General features: G+C 40.3%; 1 long non-coding RNA gene across 1 annotated transcript; it reads left to right on the forward strand.

Moving 5' to 3' along the window:
* The first annotated feature begins 10,289 nt into the window (after positions 1–10,289).
* On the forward strand, positions 10,290–24,267 carry LOC146521808 (uncharacterized). The gene is made up of 2 exons (XR_014871295.1): positions 10,290–10,516; positions 11,165–24,267. It is a non-coding gene; the product is annotated as an uncharacterized LOC146521808 (long non-coding RNA).
* Positions 24,268–26,919: the final 2,652 nt, after the last annotated feature.

Here is a 26,919-nt window from a genome sequence, read left to right on the forward strand (position 1 = left end):
TATTACTTTGTTGTTTCAGCAACATTAAATTTAAAAACGGTACTTTTGAGTTTTAATATATATACTTATAATTTTAATAAATGACAAATTAAAAAGGCATGAACATTTTTTTTTGTATCGAAAAAATATCGAACCGTGACACCAAAGAATCGAACTGAACCAAACCGTGAATTTTGTGTATCGTTGCAGCCGTAATAATTAGAGCACAGGGGAGAGTAAACCTAAATGCAGTGAACAAAGAACACCAGACTCTTTCAAAATAAAACAGGAAACCCAGAGACATGAAGATAAATCATGACATGAACTTAACATAACCACACAGACATGAAACATGACAGGTAGACGCATGAATCAGGGAGACTGATTACAGGGGGAGATGACAGAAACAACTAAGAAATAAAGGACTAAATAGTCACCTAGATATTAACTAGATCAAACATGGATACAAAAATACATAAAACTCAAACACTGGGTCACACGACCCAGCCCATGACAGAAAAAGGTCGATGTAATCACTGGACAACCACCGATTTCTTATTTACCTCATCACAAATCGGTTGCTATCCTGTTTGTACTTTAGTGTGACTGAAACATGAGGCATTTCAGTGAAAAATATCCTCCCAGTAACTGCTAAAGGTTAAAAAAATAAGTAATTTATTTACACTGTAGTTTTGCCTCTGAACTGTTTTTCTTTCTGAAAAAAAGTTAGATTGGATTTGGAATTTGTTAAGAGACTGCATCATAGTGCCAAGTGGCTCTTTGAGGTGACAAAAATGATAAGAAAATATCACCCAAGTACAATAATCCAATATTTGGAATTACCCAGAAACACAGGCTTCTGGTGCCTAACAGTTTATCTGTGCAGTTGTTGAAGCCATTTGATTTTTGTCAGCTCCCTGGTTGATACTCGTCTCTCTTCTGTTTTTGTGGTTTGTGAGCCTGTCAGGTCAAATCCATCCCGTTTGACAGTGGCAGATAATAAAACAAAGAGCAAAAACAGTGACAATGATACTTTTCAAAGCCTTTTTGTATTTTCACACACTGAAATTAAAATCCTCAGCCAAAATATAAAGTTTTGGATTGGTTAATATATAAAAAAAACCATGTTGCTGTACACTTTGTTGAAGATTTTTCATAACGGTGCTAGCTATTTACCAGTCAGTTTGGACATGATGGTGCCACGTGCCTTTTTCATTTATTCCACTACTCCATCAACTTCTGCAAAAGTTGCATTGTCTTAGAATAGCTATATCATTGTATCATGTATATCCTAATGACTAATTTTATCTTTTTCTGCTACATTCTGTACACATTTTATTATTTAGATTTTTTTCCTATTCAACTAAATTATCAAAACAGAGCAGAACACTTTCAGGAATCGTGATATTATATGACCATGTTGCCGCAACATTAGCACAACTGCCATGACCTTACATTGTCTGCTGAGATACGACTTTAAGTCAAACTCACCTTTCTTCCATCTAACTTGAAGTAATGACCCCAAAGCTTGCGAAGATCTATTTCAATTCAGAGCCATGGCCTTGTTTATATCGTAGACAGCTGTGGTATTCTCTTCGCTAAGATAACCAAACCATGACAAGTCTCCAAGCCTCTGACAATACACCATTTGTAGTAGACCATACATGAGTGAACCAAATGGCCTTGTCTTGGGAGCAATTTAGGGCAACAAATGGCCCGACTATTATTATTGTGGAAAGTACAGCCGTAGTCCCTGTTTATAGTGTTTATAGCAATACAAATGTATTTATGAAATACAATGTCTACAATTTTAGCACATAGAAGAAATTACACTTCTATGTGCTAAAATGTATAACTCCTACAACAATATGATAATTTTAAGACCTTGAGTTGTAAACTAAAAAAAGAGTCAAAACCTTGAGAGATGTCCTACAGTGCATTTCGTGTAATAGCAATTCTGGCTTGTCCTTTATGTAAGTGATGACCGAAATTAGGATCTAACTAAATCTGCAATAAGCTCCTATATTAGGATGAAGCTCCCATAGGACAAATGATGTGCCTGCATTAAATTAAGAGCCTTCTGATGCCATCATATCACCCAGAGCATCTGTGTCTGTGTTTCCATAATTATAAATGTGCCACTAAGAGAGTTTTAAAGGCAATCTATGCCGCTGCTCCTTCAGTAGTTCAGTGCAAATAGTGTCAATTAAGTGTGTTTCCCAACAGGCCACCTAGATGATAAGTGAATTGATTAAATTGTACATTTGAATGCGTTTTTTCATTGTTTGCTTGAAGCATGGGCAATTATAGCCTTATTCGGTCCTTTGACTTGCTAAGAAGCAAATTACATTGTTTATATCTTTTCAATATTGTCTTCTTAAAGTGTCAACACCATTTGGAGAGGATCAGAGTGGGGAAATGATACACAGTTAGCAAACACAAAGATGAACAATAGCATGCATGAAGCTGGATTTGTAGAAGCATAGCTGTTGTAATGTTAACTAACCCAATAACCTAACCTTGAAAAGTGATTAAAGGCAAACAAAATTATCCAAATAACTAGCTGAACAGTGATCAAAGTGAAGAAATCCTGTGCTTTGACATGTACTCTGTTGCTACAACATGCTATGCTAATGCTACGCTATGTCTGGCTATGGGCACAAGGGAAGGCTTTGTCATTGTCCTTTTTTTGCCATTGCAGTTTGGAGGAAATGGTCTGTCCTTTATTTTCCTTGCACAGTTATCTCTTGAACCTACTTTGTTTTCCAGTGCTTGTAAATAGGGGTGGGTTTTTATAATCGATTTATCGATTAAAATCGATTCTGGCTTGGATAACGTAAAATCGATTCATTAAAATCCTGAATCGATTTTTTAATATAAATTTATTTTGCCCGAAATGCCAGAATCTCTGGTGAAATCTCACAAAATTTCAACAACCACCAAACAGCTAAGACAGTAAATGAGAGCAGGAACATGGATTCTGCACAAAGACTTAAACACACAGCCCAACCGCGGATAAGAATCAGTGAGATGTTGCCTTTCTCACAGTCGGGGCTGAAAGCCGACAGCGCGCTGATTCTGATCTGTCGGCGGTCCGCGCTTTGTGTTCACGCCCTTTATGCGCTGATTCTAAAGCTGTTAGTTTTATCTCTCTCCAAACAATATTGACCGAACCAGCAGCAAAAGAAGATCCAAACTAGGCTTCACATAAACAACGTCATGAATTCACTCTGACTTTTATTGTTTTGCTTCGACCACGATGCACAGCTCTCTCTCGCATGCTCGCTCTCTTGCGCGCTCTCTCTCCCTCTCTCTCCCTCTCTCTCTCTGTACTGTTTTCTGCATTATTCGCTTGCTTGTTACGCACAAGTCTACCGTTGTTTACAGCGCTCGTTTTATATACTTCCGAAAATAAAACCTAATTTCTGCCGTTCAATACCGAACAAATTTAAACTTTTTAAAATTATGCAAAATGCAAAACGCTCAGCCTTGTCTCTAATAAAACCGCTGTAACTTCAGAGGTAATGTTCATGTGTTGATTAATGGTTTTCTTTCGTTTTTGATCTACTGCAGAAAATTTTTATAAAATCCCAGAACAGGAAAATCACCTTCATGTTTTTCTGTGTTTTATCCTCAGCTACTTTGACACAAAGGCCTCTGCTGTGATGCTCACACCTTTGATAAAGTCTTGGTGTGTCAGCTTCCTTTTTATAGATACAAAAATATGTAAATGTACTGATCTGAATTATAATATTTCTGACTGTCAAAATTTCCCAGATTCAAATCAAAGTGAATCGAATCGAATTAAATCGAATCGAATCGAATTAAATCGAATCGTGGATCGAATCGATTTGGGACCCTGTGAATCGGAATTGAATCGATTCTAGAAATCAGTGACGATACCCAGCCCTACTTGTAAAGTCTGATGCTGGCTCAAACTACACTTCTTTACACTTAGTTAGCATTGTGTACTTCGCTAATGAGGAGTCGTGGATCGCTGCCATGAGGAATCAGTTCAGTGTGTCTGTTCATAGCAGACCACATAGTTAAATCAGCAAGACCCTTCGCCCAGAGGTCAGAGCTGATTAAAGGCTCCAGCATGATATTGCACTGGTTCTGCATTAGTGCTGCTCAGAGCTTTGCAGAATCAAAACTCTGTATGAACATCTCCATCTATATATTGTATCTGTCTACTGTTGCGTTGGGTCAGTGTCAAAAAGACCAAGAAATGTTAAAGGACCTTTTTGATAATGGGGTGCCACAAGCTGTTAAAATGTAACTTAACTCTGTTGATTTTACTGTAAACTTTCTACCATTCAGCAGCTCGCCAACACATGGAGTATCACCCAGACGCAACTGAGAGCATGTTGGTGGACTGCTTGCATAAACACTGAGGAGGATTAGAAGTAGTCATCCTGTAATACTGCTCACATAAGATCAAAGAGTAAGTTTTTCTTGGACAGTGTTGCTCTTGTGGGGTAGAACATGTTGGCATGTTTCCATTAAACAAAAAGTTCTTGGTGCTTGGTGTTTCTGGATGCTCTTTTAATAACCTATCATGACACTACTACCCTAATTAGTTGTTAGACTCTCTAAAAAGTTTTACACTGTTATTGTTGACGGTTTTTTTTTAGGCAGCACACAATATTTCTAATCTTTTCCTGCCCCTTTACCATCCTCATTGAAACATGCTGCTTGCTGTAAATCCAAAAAAAGCATATCTTTCTTAACATAAACTATCCTGAAGTAAAGGTTTTGGGTTTTTTCCCCCCAAACATTTAATATGATGCCTCTGTGCTATTTGAATTCAGTATTTATCTACATTTTAGCAGAGCTTACAGCTTTTCCCCCCCAGATATTCTGTACCACATCAAACAGGCTACCCGAGCCGCAGAGCCACTTGACACATTCAAAGTTTTACCCTTTTTTGTGTGGAAGTTTCAACTAAAGGTGTCCGTTATCTGATATCACATAAATAATTCATCGCTGTGATGTTCTGGGTAATTTGTCTGTGAGTTCAGGGTGCCACTGCACAGACATTAAAGCAAGCATCCAGCTATAATAAGTACAACTTCATTGAATTCTAATTTGTCATTCCGCCACCAAACTCGACCATTAGAGGAAATGGATAGCTATTTAATTGTCCTACTGTGGCTATACTTCAGTACTTTCACTGACAGTAGTGTCCAAAGCCTTGCTGAATTACCTCCTCTTGCTTTATTTTGATTTGACATCACCATTAAACTCGTCACCTTTTGCACCCTTCTTCCTTTACCTCAAGTCTCTGCCGCTCTTGCTGGTATTTCTCTATAAGGATTATACAAAGGTGTGAATCTTATGTCCCTTAAGGGATACTTACTGTTTTTAGCTGAAAGCATTTAAGGTGAGCTAAGACATGTGCACACGCTTTAGTTTTTAGTGCGGTTCATACAGTAGTGTCTGTGTAGGTTCTCAGTCATCCAGGTCATGGTAGTCCAAGGAGCTTGGAAAGAAAGTGGCTGGACTTCTTCAAGTTTAAAGAAGTCCATTCGCTTTCTTTCCAAGCTCCTTAGACTTCATACAGTAGTGTGCAAAAGTCTTGAGACACTGCCATTTCTTCGCATTTTTTGACGTAATCTTTACGTTTTTGAAGATGAAGAAGTACAGAACAGAGACTTCTCAATAGACTTTTTAAAAAGAATTCTCAAAACAAAGTCTTATTTCTATCTATCATGTGTATTGCTTATTTCCTGGTGTTTTTTCTCCTGATTCTCAGAAATTATTTGTGGCTGGAACATAAAGTGTCCCAGAACACAACAGTGTTCCAGTTTCTTGTGGAGAGAGATGATAGACACCCATGCCCACATCTACATAAATGGCACAGCTCTTTAACGGGTCTCCAGCTTCAAGTACTTGGGGACCCACATCTCTGAGAATCTGTCCTGGTCAACTAACATTTCCAGCCTGGTCAAGAAGGCCCATCAGCGGCTCTTTTTCTTGAGGACACTGAGGAAGAACCACCTGCCTACTGACATACTGGGTAAGTTCTACCCCTGTGTGATAGAGAAAAAACTGATAACAAGCAAAGTCACATGAGATACCATCTCAAAAGGCTTCATCTTTCATGCATGACAATGATCTCAAACACATTGCAGTAAAAAATATACTTGGATAAAAAAACACACAATGCACTCTTTCAGTCATAGACTAGCCTCAGTGTTATTGAAACATTGTGGTATCATCTTGACAGAGAACCGAACAAACGGCTTCCAACATCAAGGAAGAACTTTGAATGTCCTTCAGAAAGCTTGTAGAACTATTCCTGAAGACTATAGGTGCATCTATTTCCCATATTTCCCCCAAAATGAAGGGTGACTTAAGACTTTTGCACAGCACTCTAGTTGTAATTCTTGTTCTAGAAGCATCATTTACAGATGCCGCTTTGGGTGTCTAATGTTCCCAAAACATTTTATTTCCCATTTCTTTTTTTTAATTCATCCAAGTTAAGATTCATTTATATGCAATATCATGTTCTCCACAGCGTCTGCTGGGAACTCTGAACGCAATCATAAGCCAGCATGATCTTAATTATTAAAACTCCATATTCTTGATTGGCTTAATAGTCCTGGTTCAGACCCTGGCATCCTCCAACACATGAAGCCAATGAACAGTTCATCAAACTGACCGATCCGGAAAAGGAAACGGCGTTTAGCAGCATGATTAACAGGGTCAATATGCAGCTGGCAGGGGGGACGCGCTAAAACATGTCATTTTAATCGTGACGATACTCGTGGGAGAAATGAGAGCAAATTATTTCATTAGGAGTTTTGAGCATGCTGCTGCAATGCATTTAATAAATAAATAAAACTCTCAAACCCTGTGTTTGTAAGGGTTCCAGGCACAATCGCTGCTGTGCAGGGAGCTCAAAAGGAAGAATGTCTGTCAGTTCACACGGCTGTTTCCCCAGAGGACGAAGTCATAATGGCAGAGAACGTACAATGTTTTACTCTGGAAACAGCACGCCATCAGTGTCAGTGCTTGTGAACTTTGCATTTTTTATACGCTGTCATGTTTTGTCAGTGTCTCGGGATGCAGGGTTTGGTTTTGTGTCTCTTTGTGTGTGCCGAGGCAAGTTTGTGCATCGGGCGCTGATTAGGCAAGTCCACGGCTAATATAACCGCATTGGAAAAATGTTTTTGTTCACAGACCGCCTGGCAGAAATGGCAGCTCATCCAAGTGCCGGTGTATTTGTCACAAGTAATTAATTTTTCTCCCATAAAAAAACGCCCACTGGGACGATGGAAAAGGTGGGTTCATTAACCTTCCTCACCCGAGCTTCCTGTGGCACTTTACAACGTATTGGTTGCTGGTTCCTCCAACTGCCCGTAGCAGAAAATGTGCAGGAATGAAAAGCTTTTCTTCCGAGATGGCTGTTTTTTGCTCGGGGAATAAAAAGGATTTGCTTGGCATCGTGGTCCAAAATTTATGTATTTATTTTTTAACATTTTATTACAGCACTTTCACACTTTCTTCTTTCTTTACCGGAGACACGACCAAAGACATTTTGGACCCCACCCTTTCTTTTTTTCCCCTGTTTTCTTATCCTATCATGCCTCTCTAATCTCTCTTCTCTCCCTGCACCACCCCACCTCCCCTTCCTTTTGCTGGGTTTGGATTTTGAGTCACTTTTTTCCCCCTAGTGTTTATTTGAAATTGACATTTCGTGGTGTTTAATCTCCAGGGGGGAACAATGGGTACATTCTACTACACAGAGTGATATGAAAAGCCCCAGAATTTGTGAATGTGAAGTGAGAGACAGAATAAAACAAATAAATGAGTATCTCAGACTGGCCCAGGATTCTGGTGACAGGAAAACCACAGTGGTGGGCAATTTTGTATTTCAGCTTGAGAGTGTTCTCTTCTTTCTGTGACTTTATTTCTTTTTTCCCCCGCTTTTTGTCTTTTATTGTCAGCTTGTAGCCTGCCTGCTCCAGCATGCTGAAATATTCACAGATAATATCAGCGGCAGCAGAATGAAGTTTGTTAAAAGGAAAGGCAGGGGCACGTGCACTTGTGCCCTCCCATTGTGCATGCATGTAGATCATTATTTGACAGGCGTCCTGACAGCTTGACTTGCTCTGTAGAGAAAGAAATTGACTTGTTTATACTATGTGAGAAAACCAGATGATGGGTTGCAACCCAACCAGTGCAGGAACCTCTGAACATATTCTTGTAATGTAATGTCAAGCTGCAAGCCAGTGGTCAAGAAAAATTAACCGTGTACACATGAATTCCCTCTGTCCCCTCTGAAATGTTGTTGTTGTTGTTGTTTTAAAATAGAAATTAGAATTACCTGAAAATGTACGTATAAAAAGTTCCAGTAAATGTACGAGTTACTTTTGGAACCTGAGCAATTATTGACGGCTCTAATTGCTTTTGTAGAGTGTGCCTAATTAGAAGAATAAATACGCTCCTGGCGAAAAGACAAAGCCAGTCCTGTGTTTAAAGACTTTAAATGCATGTGCACATTTTATTTTTCAAACTCAGTGCTCCCTCAGTACATCAAATACAGAATTCTTACCCATTAAAATAATCCCTTTTTTCATCCATACCCATGTTCCTCTTTATTGCCCACAGAGCTGCAGTTCCTGTGGCTATAATTATCATTTCACTTTGACTTGCAACATGGCAATGAATTCCTCGCTGTGGTCCGACCTTTTTCTGTTGCAGTGCAACAGAATCTCTTTTCTGTGTGTGTGTGTGTGTGTGTGTGTGTGTGTGTGTGTGTGTGCTTTTTAAATTAAGTCTTGTATTTATGGTTTTCACATGATGTCACATCATTATAGGAACACCCACCCGGAGGGGAAAACAGGGCCTTTTTCGCCCCATTTCTCTACATCTGTTTTTACTGCAACTGTTTCGTGCAAGGCAAGAACTATCGACGCGCAACCAAAATCCGACCAATCCCCCCTTTTCTTCACAGAAAGGAAGCAAGTAAGCCATTGACCGTATATAAAAAATGGCAGTAGAAACAGTGACATCATACACACTGGATCTGGATGTCTATTTAAGTCTTAATAGTCTAACACACTGCAAGCGATTTGCTCGTTGATTCGCTCCCAGTTAGTCACATTCCAGGCTCCGGTTGCCTAGGTGACCCTCTACTTATTATAGGGCAGACGTTCCCAAAGTGTGGGGCCCGCCCCCTAGGGGGGGCGCGGCACGAAAAGGAAAAAAAAAACAAAAAAAAAACAACGCTTGGACACTGCTAGCACGGGGCGCCCACACAAACGCAAAGCAGGAGATGAAGCATCGCTGAATATGTTTCCAAACCAACTTCATTCTAAGCCAAAGACTAGAAAATATGGTGAAGCACATCTTCCCTTTGGTTTCACCTGCACAAGTGCCGAGGTAGGTCTCCCTGCAGGATTGGTTTTCCCTTTGTCGGGAGCAGCGCTGGGCTGTTTAAATCAGGGACAAACAGTATCCCACATTCTTGATTTGTAGTTCACAAACACTTGTTGTAATGACTAACTACTCCTGACATTTTGGAGATGCTAGCTCTTTATACAGTAAAGTTACAGTGGGATACAAATAATATCAGGCTGATCCTGCGATTTGTTCCCCCGGTTCAAATCACGGACAAACAGCATCCAACAGTTGTTTATGTTTTTGAACCCATTTTGCAGAGGGATTTTTTGAAAAATGTATTGATAGCAATGTTGAATATTATTACACAGGAAAAAAAAACAACTACATGTAAAATAATTACACCGTGATGCCTCTGCCTTTCTAAATGGAGGGACAGTAACTGCGTGTATATGTAAGCGTGTAAAACCTGCAGATAGTCAGATTAACAGTATTTCGTCTCTATCTGCCATTCTGCAATTCATCTCATGTAAACAATAACGTGGCGCACAGCGTGACGTGAAAAAGGCACATACCTTTGACGTTGCATGACGAACTCTATATTCCTCGTCCACACATAAACGCAAAAAAGGAGTTTTTAAAAATCTCCATTCTCGGTGATTCGAAACGCCGTTTACACGTGGACGAAACAGCTGCGTTTTCAAAAAATATCCGTGTAGGTGCCGACGTAGCATAAAAGACTTTATTAGTTTATTTTCTTGCTACCTGCATATTACTTGTATTTGCTTAATTGTTTACTAAATGTTTGAGGTGTGAAATAAACCACAATGGAGCAAAATATGGGTGTGTGTGGTTGGAGGATGTGTTCTTGCGTGCGTGCGTGCACGCGAGGGGGGGCGCGAACATTTTTCTTGTAAAACAAGGGGGGCCCAGCAAAAAAAGTTTGGGAACCACTGCATTAAAGTATAATATATTTACTGGTGGTATTCCTCACTCTCATTGGTAGTCTCTTCAGTGACTAATCTAAAAAGTTATAGAGAGAGTCCAGCTCACTTAGCGTCAGCAGCAGTTATTTCACCTGTAGTCGCTGGGAATTGCCAAACTTCAGTCACTTTTTATGCTCTCTGGTCGCCACAAATCACTCCTAGTGTGTACTTGGCTTTAATATCAAGATTCTCGCTATCACCAGGTTAGTTTTTCTGAGCTCAATTTACTTGGAAGATAAGGTAGAGTACTAAGTTATCAGCAAACTGCTAGCATTAGCTACTAAAAATAGCAGCTACTAAAAGGATATACCTGCAATGCCTGCTGTAGATAACTGTTAGCTACAGCAGGCATGTGAAATAGGTTTTATTAGATTGGCAAGAAGGTATTATGTTAACTAAAGTATTGCTGCTCCTTACTACAATGACCATGATACAAACCTTGGCTCAATTTAGACAGCTAATGTTAGCTAATTAGCTCACATGCATGCTTTGTCATTCAAGAATTGTCTTGTCTTTCCTGAGATGGAGTCATTATCAACTGATCCATTTTCAACATACTTAGTGTACTTTTGTGGCTGTTCATTTTGGCAGCAGGATATGAGGTGGGATTCTCCACAAGATATATATAAAATATTACCAACACAGAGGTCTGGCAGAATAATCTACTGTGAACTGCCGTGATTATTTCTGTACATGGATTACAAAAAGCTTGAAGTTTGTTCACATATGTTTTTTTCATCTTTATTTGAAGATACAATCTAAATATTTGTGGTGTGAAGCATATGGAAAATAAATTGGCAGGCCTAAGATGTAGTTCAGTGGAGTGATGGACCACTATTTTTGCTTTCCAGGGGTCTGCAGTGGTTAGCCTCACAGCAAGAGGGTCCTCGGTTGAAATCCACTGGCCTGTTGATGTTTGCGTGCTTTCCCTGTGCTCGTGTGAATCCTCCCCCGGTATGTCGGTTTCACATATAAAATTAGAAAATGAAGTTTATTTTTTGGCAAACACACTTGAGAAGTGTCGTCTTGTTGTATAGTGAGTATGAGAAAACGCTCTCACTTTAATTTTATTAGTGTTACCAGGCTGTATCTCTTCATATAGCTTTACTGGGTATTAGCACTATTAAATTACAGTCGGTTTAGAAGTCTCTCTTGGCTGAAGTGTTTATGAGAGTTGTACCTGATGGCATAATATCTGAAGCAGATGGGCTGATCTTGGCTCTTTTACTTGGAAGACATATTTGAAGGTGGTATATTAAGTCTCTGTGCGCTACTTGCAGCTCAGACTTGGCTCCACCGAAAGTCATTCATCTTCACAGTCATCACTCACATCATTCACAGTCATATCACTACCCCTAAACCCCAAGGGTGTTGAAGGGGAGACTCAGAGAGATTCTGAAGGCTCCACGCATGGGACCATTATCAGAGCACAGTAATGGATTACCTCAATGGTCAGCCTGTCACGGTCAATGTTTGCCCTGACATTTCATGTAAAGTTCTCGTCCCCTGGTGAAACATTGCAGCAGCCTGGATTGTCTTGCCAAATTGGTTGTCACAGTGTGTGCACTATAATCCCATCCTTTTTCTTTTTGCCTGTCTGTCCTCATATCTTGCCAGTAAGGTTACATGTTTTTTTTTTTAATATTTATTTTGACTAAAGCTGAAAGATAGCACACAGTAATGTCATCAACAAAATGCGTACGGAGGCGCAGGTAATTAGTGGCACATCTTCACTGAGGTCTGCTTGTTTGCTCAGTGTGCAGCTCTAACTGTTAGCTACAGCAGGATGAATTTTATGGATTTTGGTGTTGTTGTTATTTTCTTATGAAACAGAAGGAATAAATTCAGTGTTATGTTTAAAAATATGTTTAGGTAGATACTACCATAATATCTAACATGACTTATGTTTGACATGCATTCAGAAGTTTTGTCCACAAGCTAAAAATGCAAATCTTCAAAAAATCGAAGGTGATACCTTACAAATAATGTATCATACAGTAATATTGGCATTGTAGTTTTTCTGTTAAAAGCTTTTCATTTTGGCTGGTCCAACGAGGCAATAATTCAGTGAAAGTGGTGGATATTCAAGTGCTAATAACGTGAAGGATGTGCTTAAAGATATTGATGACAGATAATAAGAGAAGAAAATTGGCTTTGGACAGATGAGGTATAATGCTGTGTTGGTTATTTTCCCATTAATCATTTGTCATTTTCTTTATAATGTTGGGTAACACTTTATTTTTTGTGATTGGTCAGGAGAGAAGAACTCTAGCATGTGCTGTAGCATATATTTAGCATGCTAGCACATGTTATTTCAGGTGTGATTTCAGAAGATTTGGCCCGTGCAGCCATGCTAATGTTTATCAGTCTCTTAACTGTCATAACTGTGTGATGTGTGCTTCTCATGTGCATTGCTTTTTTTTTTTTTTAAAAAAAGAAATGCACAGGTAACTTCCCTTTACCGTTTAGAGCTAACTCACCAATGTTAGCTTTAGCATTTTCATTGCTACAAGCTGTCATTAGTCACTGGAATATGTGTGATGGTAGCTAGGACATGCTGACAGATGTCAAATGTAGACATTGTTTACAAGACTGCATGATACAAACTTATCTCTAGCCTTTAATTTTATTCATTCGCAGTAAATTGCTTTGTTCCCAAATATTGAAGCTATCTGTATCTAAGCTCTTATAACATTGTGGGAACTTTTTTCTATCCTCTTTGCAGCAGGTGCATCCTCAGCTGTTTGTAAAAATGGTTAATTTCAAATCCTTTTGCTGTATGTTTCAGGAAGCTGGTAATTGGTATATGGATGGGAAAGGCATTTTAATGCCATTTATTTATTTATTTAGGTGACGGCAATGATTTGAGGTAATCTAACAGGACTTGTCATGTTTTAGGTCTTAATTGAAACTGAGGGAGATGTCAGTCTAAGATTGTGCTAGTTGTCCGTCAGTATTTAGGGTAAGATTGGTTCAGTGAGCAGATATGCAGGCTGGGTGTGTGTAAAGCAATTTATATATTTTCACTAGAGTCTGTTAAATCACCTGTTTGTATCTGTGGCAGGGCAATTCCAGAAATGGCACCCTTAGACTTTTCCTTTTTGAAATTCTTCTCATGGACAGCATCATCTCCAGGAAAGGTATTGTGCAGCTCATGGTACAGAAAATCACCACAGGCAAAATGACTTTGACATTGGTCCATAGTACAGGCAATGGAGGGTGACATATCCAATATCAAGAGAGTGGCAGGGCTAAATATTTTTGTCAAGCTAGTGGCTTTACTGTGGAGAGATGTGGATGAAGGGTTCATTTGGGTGCGGATTTGAAAACAGCATTTTGGAGACTAACTCCAGGTGAATGTATCTTTTCTTTCTATGGTCCTTGTTGTCTGCAATGGCAGGTCGCTGGAGGACAAATGTGAAGGCTTTTGTATTATTTCAAAATACACTTGATAGTTTAAAAGGTAAAAGTAATGTCAATGTCACAATCCTTTCATGCCTCAGTTATCAGAGATCTAAATACATATGTAACTACCAATTGTAGTACTTGCACCACAGCTTGTGACTTTAACATTAAGTTTACATATATATTTAATATGTGGTTTTCTACACAAAATATCACATGTAAAAAATTGCATCTAATGTCTTAATTTAATTTCCATTCGTTATGAAGGAAGAATTAAAATCTTTACTTCTTGAAAGTCAAATTTAATTCCGACAATTTATTTCGTTTTGAATTTGAAGCACAAAATGTTAAACCACAAAGAGACCAACTTACTTAAAAAAAAAGGAAGAATGCATCCATCTACCCAGTTCCAGCTTGGTAGAATTTAAAGATTTGCAAGTTAAATACTCAAAGTCTTGCCACTAAAATCGAAGGAAGCCACATTATTCTTCAGCATTTTGATAGCACATTAATACAAATGGAAGTAGAGTTGTTTTAATCTGCATTGTGTAACCCAAATGAAGTGGAACTCTAGCATTTTACATGTTGATGAGTGATGTATCTGTACACCGATCAGGAAAAACACCTGCCTAGTATTGTGTTGGACCCTGTTTTGCTGCCAAAACAGCCCTGACCTGTCGAGGACCCCACTACACCCCATAATGCGTGCTGAGGTATCTGCACCAAGCAAGCTACAGATCCTTTAAGTCCTGTAAGGTGAGGTGGGGGTCTCTATGTTTGTCCAGCACATCCCAAACACTCGATCTGATCGAGATGTGAGGGATTTGGAGGCCAAGTCAACAAATCAAACTCGTGGCTGGGCTTTTAAAACCATTTCGAACATGCCTGTGATGTAAGAGAAAACATGCTTCATCAGACCAGACAACCTTCTTCCATTTCCCTGATGCCCTAATTTCACTAATTCACTAATTTAATGTCAGACAGTATTTTCACGGACCGGCCTTTAAAGTAAAAATAAAATGATACAACCAAGACAAAAACTGTGGTATTTTGTAAATATAATAGTAAACGTGAATTCACTGTGTAATTGTGTAACTTTATTAGTAGGATCCTCTTGAAATTCACCAACAACATTGGTAGTAACATCCTCGTCTCTGCCCCTTAATACTCTCTGGTCGCTATGGTAACGTGTAAATATTTCTTTCAAAATAAGATACACAACTACAACACAGGAAAAGACCCAGGAAGACCGAGTTAACGATAAAAACCCTGAAAATCATCAATTTCACACCCGAGCCTCAACTCTCGCGGCCGGTACCAAACGACTCATGGACCAGTCTGTACCGGACCGCTGCTGTAAACCATGATGACAGTACCACTAAGCTGTGTTTTTTTTTCAAAGAGATGAGATGAGAGATGAACAAGGCAGATCCCTGGCTTCATAGATAAAGTGTTGTCCAAGTCCTGTGGGAGATGGGACAGCATCATTAGTCATTGTTGGAGACCCCTGTGTATACTAAGGCCATACTGCCAGAGGAGATGTACTATCACTCGGGTGCCCAGGCTGGGTGTTACTGGTGCCTATGGATTTTCAGTACTTTGTACACTACGTGACTTTGGCATTATTGGTGTTTTCTTTTCTTTTCTTTTGAATACAACTGTGTTTATATATATCTCATAGTTCAGTCTGTGTTAGTGTACTGCTCTGCGTCTTCGCCATCATCTGTCCACCTCTGCTGTACTTGAACCATAACTTGTTACATGGTGGTTTCGGCCGGCTCTGCTTTTTACCCTGGTCCACAAGTCAACTTCCTGCTGGGATAACAGCCTGGGGAGTGTGTCATAGTGGAGGAAATAACCTGGACAAATCGATGGACTTTTCTTTCTTTCTTTTTTTCTTCTTTTTGAAATGCCAATCAGACTTTGAACGGAGAGCAATTTGGATCAGCCCGAGCTGTCTCTGCTGTGAGGTGTGAGGCCAAGGTCAAACCTTTTAGATATCCTTTGTCACCCAGAGAAAAGCAAGACAAAAACATGACAAGAAAGAAAGCTAGTAAGAATGTGTAAGAGAAAATAAAATATATACTGTGCAGACCTTTTGTTTCACCCTTTTGTGTTAGTTTGCCAGCCTCCACCACAGTTAATTTATAGCTTTAGACGACGTAACCTGCACGAACAAGTGAACCGTGAGAGTGTAACAGCTTGCATGCTAGCTTTCTTTCCACCAAAGTAAATTAATACAAATGGTGTAAAACTTGGCTTATTTTTCTTGTGCTGCCCTGGTGCGTTGCAGATACACCATATACTTATATTGCTGGGAATGACTTATCATTACTCTTCCTAGTAGGAGTGCCTACTTAAGAAATCCAGGGAAAACTGCATCCGTGCAGACACTGATCCAACCAGTGTTCCAGTGCCGGTCTTTATTAAGAGACTGATGCAGCTCCTGCAAACATCCTCCAGCCAGTTTATCCACCTGTTATCGACATTTCCCTCATGCAGAGAGGCGAATCAGAGAAACCTCTTGTTCTCAAATACAGCATGAAAAAATACAAGTCAATTTCCCATATTGCCAGCTAGAGCTCAAGGCTGCAACATTGCGCTGAGATCAATTTATAACATCTGTGTTTGTGTGAGCCTGGTCCTGTTGGAGAACATTATGAATACGCAGCATTTAAGATGACTTTACAGTTTATTTGCAGCCGGGCCTCAGCGAGTCTCCTTTTCACACATGAAACCTGAACAAATCTTGCTTCGCGCGGCAGACTAGGACGGCAGTTTTTGGCAATCATTATACGTGTTCATGTGTGGAAGAATTCCACGTCTATTCACACATAAAATGTGTTCAGGGTAGATTAGAGGTTTTTTCACATCGCCTCAGTGGCAGCACAGTAGCAGCGCTAAAGAATAAAAAATAATCATTTAAAAAATGAGAACTACATTTTCAGATTTTTCTTTGTCCTACTATAATTCAAATGTAGATTTTGATGTTTGCTAATAGCTCAGGACTTTTGTGTCGTCAGATCTTATTCTGAGTTGGTGTATTAAAACTAAAACAGTGCTTCGGTAAGCTAGATAATTGTTCAATGTGAGCATGTTTTTATTGTACCAGACATATAAACTGTTACTGCTTTCAAAAGGAGTGAATTATCATTTCTCATTTATATTTATTAAAAGAATAAGGATAATCTTACTGCCACAGTCTTATATGCAAAACAACTTAAAAATGAAATTATTTTTAAACACTAGTCTGAAGAGATGCGGACCCATTTGCTATCTTTTCTGTCTGTATTGTATGCCACATAGTGCAATTAATTTAATCGTGTTTTGGGTTGTTTGTTTCTCATTTCTAAATTCCCACTTTCGATGGTCCTTATCATAAAAACTTTATCAAGGCTAGACTTAAAAGCTCCGGCGGCCTTCGGATAAATCGACCACAGCAACAACTTGATCTTCTTCAATTTATGTGGAGAGAAAACAGAGGAAAGTATCCTCGAATATGCTCTCACAAAACAAGTTGAACTCAGTTTTTTGTGTGCAGTGCATTACGAATTACCGTCAAACAGAGACCATTATTGTAGTATGATTGTGCGCGATGACATAGCGCGTCGGTCCTGTTAGCTGGAGTTCAGTGCGCAACACCTATTTGCACAATGCCCAACATGCCAGACTGTATTAGTATTTCATAGTGGGTTATTGCAGTGCAGATCAATTTGACCAGTGCTGATGAAAAGCCCATGCTGGCTAAGGAAAAATATAATACCCTCCTTTAGTCGTTCTCCTGGCGGTACAACCGCTGTGACCTGCTCTCTGCCATTTCCTGACACACAATTAAATTCCAGAGGAGCTGTGACTCTTGCCTATATAGACAGTCGTGCCTACCATTACAGGAAATAGCAATTACGTGCTAAATTAACTTATAGCAGCACTTAGTGTAACCTATTATTCCAAAGGCAATTGTAATAAGTTAACAACAAGAGAACGTAAGTAGTTATATCAAAGATAATTACCTAATGTCTAAAATCCCGTCTTCATACCAACTCAAAGGAGGGCTAGGTGGATTTTGGACAGGTGAGAAACAGAAACAAATGAATCAAATACCGACTATAGTGTTTTTAGGCTGGTTGTCTTTGGATTTCTAAAGATGTGGCAAAAAAAATAAGAAACACAATCACATAACTGAGCTACAAATTTTGTTATTTCCTTTTTTGATTGTTTTCAGTTGACTTTTACTGCTAATTAACTGCCAATAATTCACTGGCTTACATCTGTATATTTTTAAGTAGTTTGTGCTGCAATCTCTGTGGCAGCTTATTCTTTGTGCAGCACATTGTGCTTCCACAAAGGATGAAATGTACTATGAATGAAATTTTGCAAGCTTGCTTCGGTTGTTTCTTGGACATAGTCCGTATATATGTATCTCCTTTCTACCCAGTATGAGCACTCAAAGAGCTTTCTGTTTCAAATCTCATTCACCCGATCATCTATATTTAACATTTTTATCTAACATTCACACTCTGAATGATGAACTGGGGGAACTCAGGGTCTTCCATCTTGTCTGAGGATACTTTGACACATGGATACTGTAAGAATAGCGGGGAGATCGATCCACGACCAGTGAAGTGTCCCATTTAGGGACCTAGTGCCAAATCTGGCCTTTCACAGGTTTGAATCCAGCATGCAAATGACCTGTAGGTTCTTAATACACTTATAGACCTGCTCTATTTTCTGTGTTGGTGCATGCCCTCTGTTCAAAGGCTAAGCTAAACAAACAGGTGCTTCTTCTGAGCAGACGCTAGCTAACAAAGTGCAAAAAAAAGAAAGTAACATTAATGCTGAAAGGAGGCAGTTTAATGTGAAGATGGAGATGTTTGTAAAGGGAGGCCTGTTTGTCCTTTTGTCACTAGACAATTTCTGTTTTTAAAAGATCGTATTGTCGTTTTGGTGTTCGTCCACACACTCAAACGCCGATATGAAGACAGACGAGGCGCTGATGCAAGTGAAATGAACGGAGGTATACAACTGCAGCATGGCATGTTTATTCAAGCCAAATCTCAAAGTGATGTAACTATAAAGGCAGGCTTCACATGTGCAGCCAGTCGCATGGCAGACGTAGAGGTTTTATGGTACAGGTGAAGTACATGATCAAAGATCTTTCGCTTTAATGAAACTTCCTACACACCTACTGAGTTGTCATGTTCACACCCGTGAAACAGGCTCGGGAAGACTTGTAGATATATGTGCATATAAAACATTCATTACTTTACTTTCACATCAGGATATATTTGGGTTTATCGAGTGCCCTATACTACCAGTAATGTCATATTCATGCTTGGAAAACAGGTTGTTTGTATTGGCTGTATGGTAGCTTCCTGCAGAACTCTAATCAGATGCTTTATTCTCAGATACTGAGATGCATTTCACTTCCTTTAAGCATACTGATAAACCACTACAAGTTCCTGATTTCAGTCTGTGTTGGACTGTAAGTATCAGTTTAATAAAGATCAGATTGTGTAATGAACGCCAGACCTGCTTCAACAACTAGTGAGCTAAGTATAGGCAATGCCGCATAGCGTGTACCTTTGTACGTGTCTTAATGAGTCATTTAAGTGCCAGCGATTAGTTTTTTAATTCATCAGTTTAATTTATTTCTAATGAATGAGTAATCAGGGAATGAAAGTGACTGACAAGTTGATCTGAGTAGCACAGTTATGAGACCTTTGAAATATTATTTCTCTCTAACTAATTACATGTAATGACCACCTTAATATCAGTAATAGCGCTCTGACTTATTATCGTTTTGACAGCTTAAGGTTTCTGTGAATAAAAGGAGTAATTGGTGCAAAAATGTGAACAGGTTAAACATGTGAACAACACCAAAAAAAATCTCTTCAGAGATTTTCAGTGGAAATTACGTTGTGTAGTTCATAAGGTTTAAAAAAAAGTTTTCAGAAGAAGTTATTAAAAGAAAACTTTTAAAACTGCAAGCCCGCTGTTGCCATCATTTTAAGCCATCTGTGTTCGAAGTATACACTCACCAGCCACTTTGCTCTCTGGTGCAAAGTTTTGCCTTCAGAAATGTCTCATTTCTTTGTTGCACGGCTTCAACAAGGTGCTGGTCCATATTGACGCGATAGCATCACACAGCTGCTGCAGATTTGTCGGTTGCACATCCATGATGTGAATCTCCCGTTCCACCACATCCCAAAGGTGCTCTATTGGATTGAGATTGGATCTGGCGACTGTGGGGGACATTTGAGTACAGTGAACTCATTGTCATGTTCAAGAAATCACTTTGAGATGATTTGAACTTTGTGACATGGTGTGTTATCCTGCTGGAAGCAGCCAATGGAAGATGGGTACACTGTGTTCCTGAAGAGATGGACTTGGTCAGCAGCAATATTCAGGAAGGCTGTGGTGTTTAAACAATGCTCAGGTACTACCAAGGCACCCAACGTGTGCCAAGAAAACAGAACCACCAGCAGCAGCAGCTTGAAGCACTGATTCAAGCTAGGGAACATCCATTATTTTTAAATGCTGTTTACTCCAAATACTCATCAGTTTTCTGTTGTTTAAATTTGGTGAACCTGTGCAAATTGTAGCCTCAGTTTCCTGTTCTTCTCTAACAGCAGTGACACCCGATGTGCTCTTCTGCTGCCCATCTGCTTCAATGTTTGACGTGTTGTGCATTTAGAGATGCTCTTCTGCATACCTTGGTTGTAACTAGTGGTCATTTGAGTTAGTGTTGCCTTCATACCACCTCAAAGCAATCTGGCGATTCTCATTTGAACTCTGGCATCAATAAGGCATTTCCAGCCAGAGAACTGCTGCTCTCTGGATAGTTTCTGGCTTTTGGACCATCCTCTATAAACGCTAAAGATAGTTGTGTGGGAAAATCCCTGTAGATCAGCGGTCCCAAACCTTTTTCGTGCCACAGACCGGTTTATGTCCGACAGTTTTTTCACAGACCGGCCTTTAAGCTGTCGCGGATAAATACAGCAAATAAAAACAGTACTGGTACCAAAAAAATACGATTTATTCATAACACACGGGAAAAGTCCCAGGGAAACCGAGTTAACGCTAAAAATGATTTTAAAAAAATAACAATAAAAGCCGATAAAAACCCTAAAACCCATAAATTTCACACCCGAGCCTCAACTCTCGTGGCCCGGCACTAAACAACTCACGTTGGGGACCGCTGCTGTAGATTTTTCCAATCCTTAGACCAGCCCGTCTGGTTCAAAGCCACTTAAACCACCTTTCTTGTCCATTCTGATGCTCAGCTTCAACTTCAGCAGGTCATTGTGACCATGTATAAATCCATCAACTTGCTGCCAGATGATTCAAAATATTCATGAGCAAACAGTTGAACAGGTGTGCCTTAGTGGTTGGTGACTGAACATTACTCACCAAACTGTTTTGAAAATACCACTATGCAGCTTTTCATGTGTTTCATTCATGTAGTCTTCATTGTATAATGCCTTGGCCAGTATATTCTGTAATCACACACTGTGGGTTTATTTGCCTGGTTTGTAGACTTTTGATGTAGCAGCTTCCACGCTGTGAAAATTTTCCTACAAAAACCCCCTCAATACAACAAATATACAAAGGTGTTTTTTTGTTGGCTTCACTGGAATAGCTGCAGATGTTTTGTGCTGCGAACCAATTTTATTTACTTTAACAGCACTTAATGAAACATGCGACCCCTGCAAGGTTACACAATTTAACTTGATGAACACCCCTGTCTTATCTCTGCCTCATTTCTATAAAAGCATAAAGTTGCAGTTTAGAAGCTAATTTGACGGTTGTACTAATTGACATTAATACATGCCCATTTGTGTCTGAGTTGGTGCAGTGCTTACTCTGGGAACATGGCCTACCATTAGCACTCTGCCATTTTCTTTGATGTGGAATCATAAACAGCAAGCACGGCGCACTACTCACCAAATTAAAACACTAATTCACTTTGAAGGTTTTACAGTATGATAAATAATTTTGAAGTTGTGTATAGTGTCCAGAGCAAGCCCCTAAATTTCTCTCCGTCACCACAATGGCCTCTTACGGTTTGTCTACTTTTAAGCAGTTTGTATGCTGAGTAATGGGAAACCAGAGATGTACGTATGTAACCCTTTCTCACCTCAACAGGGTGCCCCATGTTTCCGTGTGCGAGCCTCTTACTACTTTTAGCAGTTCTGGTAATTAGATATTGAACCAAGGTGCTTCCACAATAGATGAAAATAAAGCTGGAGATGAAAGAAGATTGAAACAGCAAAGGAGTTGATTAGTGATGGGTCTGTAACCAAAAAGGGGACTGTGGTTCCATCACTTGCTTTTCTCTTAGATGTTTGTAGGGTTGGTTAACCTTTGGTTTTGTCTCTTAGAAATCCTTTTCTCGCTGACCTACAGTGATCGCTCAAGATCTCAGAGGACATTGTTCTTATCCAGGTTGGTTTTATTTAAACAAAACACGAGTCATAAGCATTGCTCACACCGTTCTGTGATGAAGCCTCAGTTGTGTGGGGACATTTAGTGCAAATGCATCCTTCTCCAGACCGAGACAGCCTTTGTCTGCTGATCCAGTGTGAAAAAAACAACAAACTTCTGACAGTTTCTTCTGTCCGGGCATACTTCAGCGCACAGCACTGCTATAGATTCAATAAGGCTTGTGCAAAATGTCCAGTAATCTCATTATCTTTTCTTTTTATAAGGTCCTTTGAAGAGGCTCTAAAAAATAGCTCTGTTATCAGCACTCATAATGAGCTCCAGGCTTACTGGAGAGAGATCGGAGCATGAAGCCTTTCTCCCATTGTTTCATCTAGAAGTAATCGATACCCAATCAAATCTTATTTTTATTTAGTCTTGTAAAGGAATGATTTGGTAGTACTTTCACATTGTTGGCAACATGACTGGAGGCACCTATTGCAGAGTGGACATGAGTAGGATGTTCACCACAAAATAATACAATTCAGTACAATTGGCATGCATTGAAGGCTGCGATTGTAAAGCTAATAAAGGTGATGTCACCATGTTGAATTAATTCTTTTTTCTTCACACAACATAATGAAAACAATTCAAAACTCACAAAACTAAATACTCAAAAAGTGGCAGAGATTTACGTAAACACATTAAGCGCTTTAAGTGGGAAAGGTTTGCATTATACCCACCTACCTGTAGGTGGTGCAGTTCTATATTTCCTATACCGATACTGATAGCCAGTAACGATACTAAAGTGTCAAATAATTGATACTTTAGACATAGTATGCTATACAGTTTGCTACCTAGCTTAATCATCATTGTTATTCTATATTTACTTTATTAACAGGACAGTACAAAGAGTTGCCATCAATCTAGGAAGAAAATAAGCGAAACAACAGGTAAGATTAATATAAATACTAGTATGCAACCACACTGGTCATTGGCATTGGGGTCACCTGCCCAGCAGTGGTCTGTGTTACTGCAAACTTTAGTATGGATTTGATACCAGGTAAATACAGGGCCAGTATTGCTGACACCAATACTGACACTTTTAACTTAAAAACCCAGCTTATGCGTAGGGGAAACCAAAGTGCAACACAAAAATGAATCTGCTAGCTGCTCCCAAAGTAGGTCCAAACCACAAGGTTTGCAGTTTCACGACAACAGAATACTTTATTTATTGTCAGAGGTAGGAAACATCAGGTTGGGCACAGCCAAAAAAACCCAAAACAGTCTAGAAGGAAAACACAAATAACTTACCTATCATAAAGAGTACTCAACTAAACACACAGCCTGATTGGAAACAGGAAGTTGGCAGGACCACTCGAGTCCTGACGGGTGCCAATTTTCAGCCAATGATCGGAAGCAAAAATGAGCAATGCTACCCTCAGGTGTGAAAGAGCTGAAGGAATACACAAAATTACGACCTGGCTCATTACAGGGGAGAGCATTGACCACTAAATCACTGTGATTTTTTACTCTCAACAATAATTAGTTAACACACTAAAACACACCATCTATTCAGTCGCACTAGTATTGGTCTGATACCATTGGTCTGTGTCGGTATTGCCAATATTATGATTAATCCGCCCACCCCTACTGCTCAGCCAGTTGAGGTATGCTGGCATCCATCTAGTTTTATTATTAGCCAAAGCAGCCTCCACCTTAATCATAACAGCTAATGTGGCTATCGTTAATTAAAACAGCTCGCATTAACTGGCTAGGGACTTGGTGGAGTTAGGTGTTAAGTGGAGGAGGCAGAGGCAGCGTTCTTGATATTAATATTGCTGGAAATCTAATAGTTTTTCAAATTCTTCACTTTATATTTAACAGTGATTCAAATTTCACTCACCGATGCAAATTTGACAAATATAAATTCAATTCAAATTCAAATTCAAATTTTATTTGTCACACACACACAACCATACACAGTATGACATGGGGGTGAAATGCTTGTAGCTGCGCAATGCCCGACCATTAAATGACAGAAAAAAGTTTTACAGTATTTACAATTTACTACAAAATTTACAAATTAACTTAGGAATTTACAGTAAAAATAAAAATAAATAAAAATGTGCAAACAGCAGAGAGAGATTATAAAGATTATAAATTATAGGAAATTATAGGAAATGTGTGGTGGTGCGTGTGGTGATGTGATGTGTGTGAGAGTCCAGTCTTATAGTGATGTGTGTGGGAGAGTACAGTCCTACACCTGGTTCAGGGCCCGAATAGCCTGGGGGAAGAAGCTCCTCCTCATTCTCTCTGTTTTGGCCTTAAGGGAGCGGAAGCGCTTCCCAGACCTCAACAGTGAGAAGAGTCCATTGTTGGGATGGGAGAGGTCCATCATAATCTTCCTAGCTTTGGACTTGCACCGCTTGGTGTAGATGGACAGCAGCTCAGGGAGCTCTGATTGAATGATGCGTTCGGCTGAGCGCACCACTCTTTGCAGATCTCGTCTGTCCTGCTTGGTGCTGTTCCCAAACCAGGTGCAGATGTTTGCCGTCAGGATGCTCTCGATGGTGCAGCAGTAGAAGTTCTTGAGCACCTTCAGTGGCAGATGGAAGTCTCTAAGTCTTCTGAGGAAGAAGAGACGCTGACGGGCTTTCTTAACCTGGGTGTTGATGTGGCAGGACCATGACAGGTCCTGAGTGATGTGGACACCCAGGTATTGGAAACTGTCCACTCTCTCCACTGGTGTGCCACTGATGATGAGGGGTTTGTAATTCCTCGCCTGCTTTGTGGTGAAGTCCACGATCAGCTCCTTAGTCTTGCTGATGTTTAGGAGGAGGTTATTCTCCTGGCACCAGGTCTCCAGGTTCCTAATCTCCTCCAGGTAGGCCGTCTCGATGTTGTCGGAGATCAGGCCTACAACAACAGTGTCATCAGCAAACTTGACAATGGAGGTGGTGTCTGATGTGGCTACACAGTCATAAGTGTACAGTGAGTACAGCAGGGGGCTTAAAACGCAGCCCTGAGGCACTCCAGTGCTGAGTGAGATGGAGGGGGAGACTTGTTTTCCCACCCTCACTGATTGGGGTCTGTCTGTGAGGAAGTTGAGGATCCACTGACACAGTGATGAGCTGAGTCCTAGATCCGTCAACTTGGTGAAAAGCTTAGAGGGAATTATTGTGTTGAATGCTGAACTGTAGTCCACGAACAGCATCCTAACATAATTCCCTCTGCCAGTGTCCAGGTGACTCAGGGATGTGTGGAGCAGGTGAGATATGGCATCGTCTGTGGAACGATTAGTCCGGTAAGCAAACTGAAGTGAGTCCATGGTGGCAGGAAGTGAAGAAGTGATGTGATCTCTCATCAGTCTTTCAAAACACTTCATCACAATTGAGGTCAGTGCTACTGGACGGTAGTCATTGTGGCAAGCGGGCTGTTGTTTCTTTGGAACAGGAACTATAATGGACTGTTTGAAGCACGTGGGAACCACAGCTTGGGCCAGGGAGAGGTTGAAGATCTCCGTGAACACCGGTGTTAGCTGGTCAGCGCAGGCTCTCAGGACCCGGCCAGGGATTGCATCTGGTCCTGCTGCCTTCCTGGTGTTCACCCTCCTGAAGGTGTTCCTCACGGCACGCTCTGTGATGATGAATGCATTGTCTTCACTGGTGCACTCTGAGCGCGCGCAGCCGTTTGTTGTTTTAATTGCTGCGGCGTCGAAGCGAGCATAAAACGTGTTCAGCTCATCAGCCAGTGAAGCATCGGCATTCATCATTGAAGAAGCTGGTCGTTTATAGTCCGTTATAGTCCGCAGTCCTTTCCACAGGCTCCTAGAGTCGCACTGTCGTAGCTGTGACTCTAGTTTTTCCCCGTAGCTCCGCTTTGCCTTTCTGACCGCGCTGCGCACGTTGTAGGACGCAGCCTTGTATAGGTCCATATTACCGGAGACGAGCCCTTCATTGTAGGCAGCGGTGCGTGATCTCAGAGCGTCGCGGATGTTTTTATCCACCCACGGCTTCTGGTTGGGAAACGTTCGGATGATAGTTCTTTCTGCTGTGTCGTCCGCTAGTTTCCCGATAAATCCCACAACCGCTTCCGTAAACATGTTGATGTCATCAGAGCTGCGCCGAAACATGTCCCAGTCTGCGTCATCCAGTGCGTCCTGCAGCGCGGCCACTGATTGGTCCGTCCAGCGAGCGACCTCCCTCCTGATTGGTGGTTGCTGCTTTAGCCTTTGTTTGTAAGCAGGCATGAGGAAGATGGCGGCATGGTCCGATTTCCCAAATGCCGGCAGGGGTTGAGCCTTGTAACAGTTCTTGAACGGGGTGTAGCAGTGGTCTAATGTCCTAGTGCCCCGGGTGGGGCAGTTGATGTGTATGAACATATATACAAACATGTCTATGCTACAATCAGCAGTAATGGTATGAAGAAGAAAATTATGATTGTAATTTTTCTATTGATTGATACTCCAGGTCGTCTGTTTTTATTGAGTTTGCTGTCTCGACACATCGGCAATCACACATGATTTCTGATAGCCGAAGATGTTTATTATGATTCATGTGATATTTGTACACTGAGAAGCATTTAACACTTGTGTTTTTAATGGTGTGATGGAGGAGTCTGAACCCGTGAGCAGGTTTATTTGTGGGGCTCTATTTGTTTTGTGGCTGATTCCTGATTCTCTGTCATTCACAACCTGGGGGAGTCATTTTAGAAGGCAGAGGCTGATGAATGGGATATCAACGGGATGCTGTAGAAAATGATTATGTGTTACGCAGCA

Source organism: Neolamprologus multifasciatus, chromosome 3 (genome assembly GCF_963576455.1).
Source record: "Neolamprologus multifasciatus chromosome 3, fNeoMul1.2, whole genome shotgun sequence".
Lineage (NCBI taxonomy): Eukaryota > Metazoa > Chordata > Actinopteri > Cichliformes > Cichlidae > Neolamprologus > Neolamprologus multifasciatus.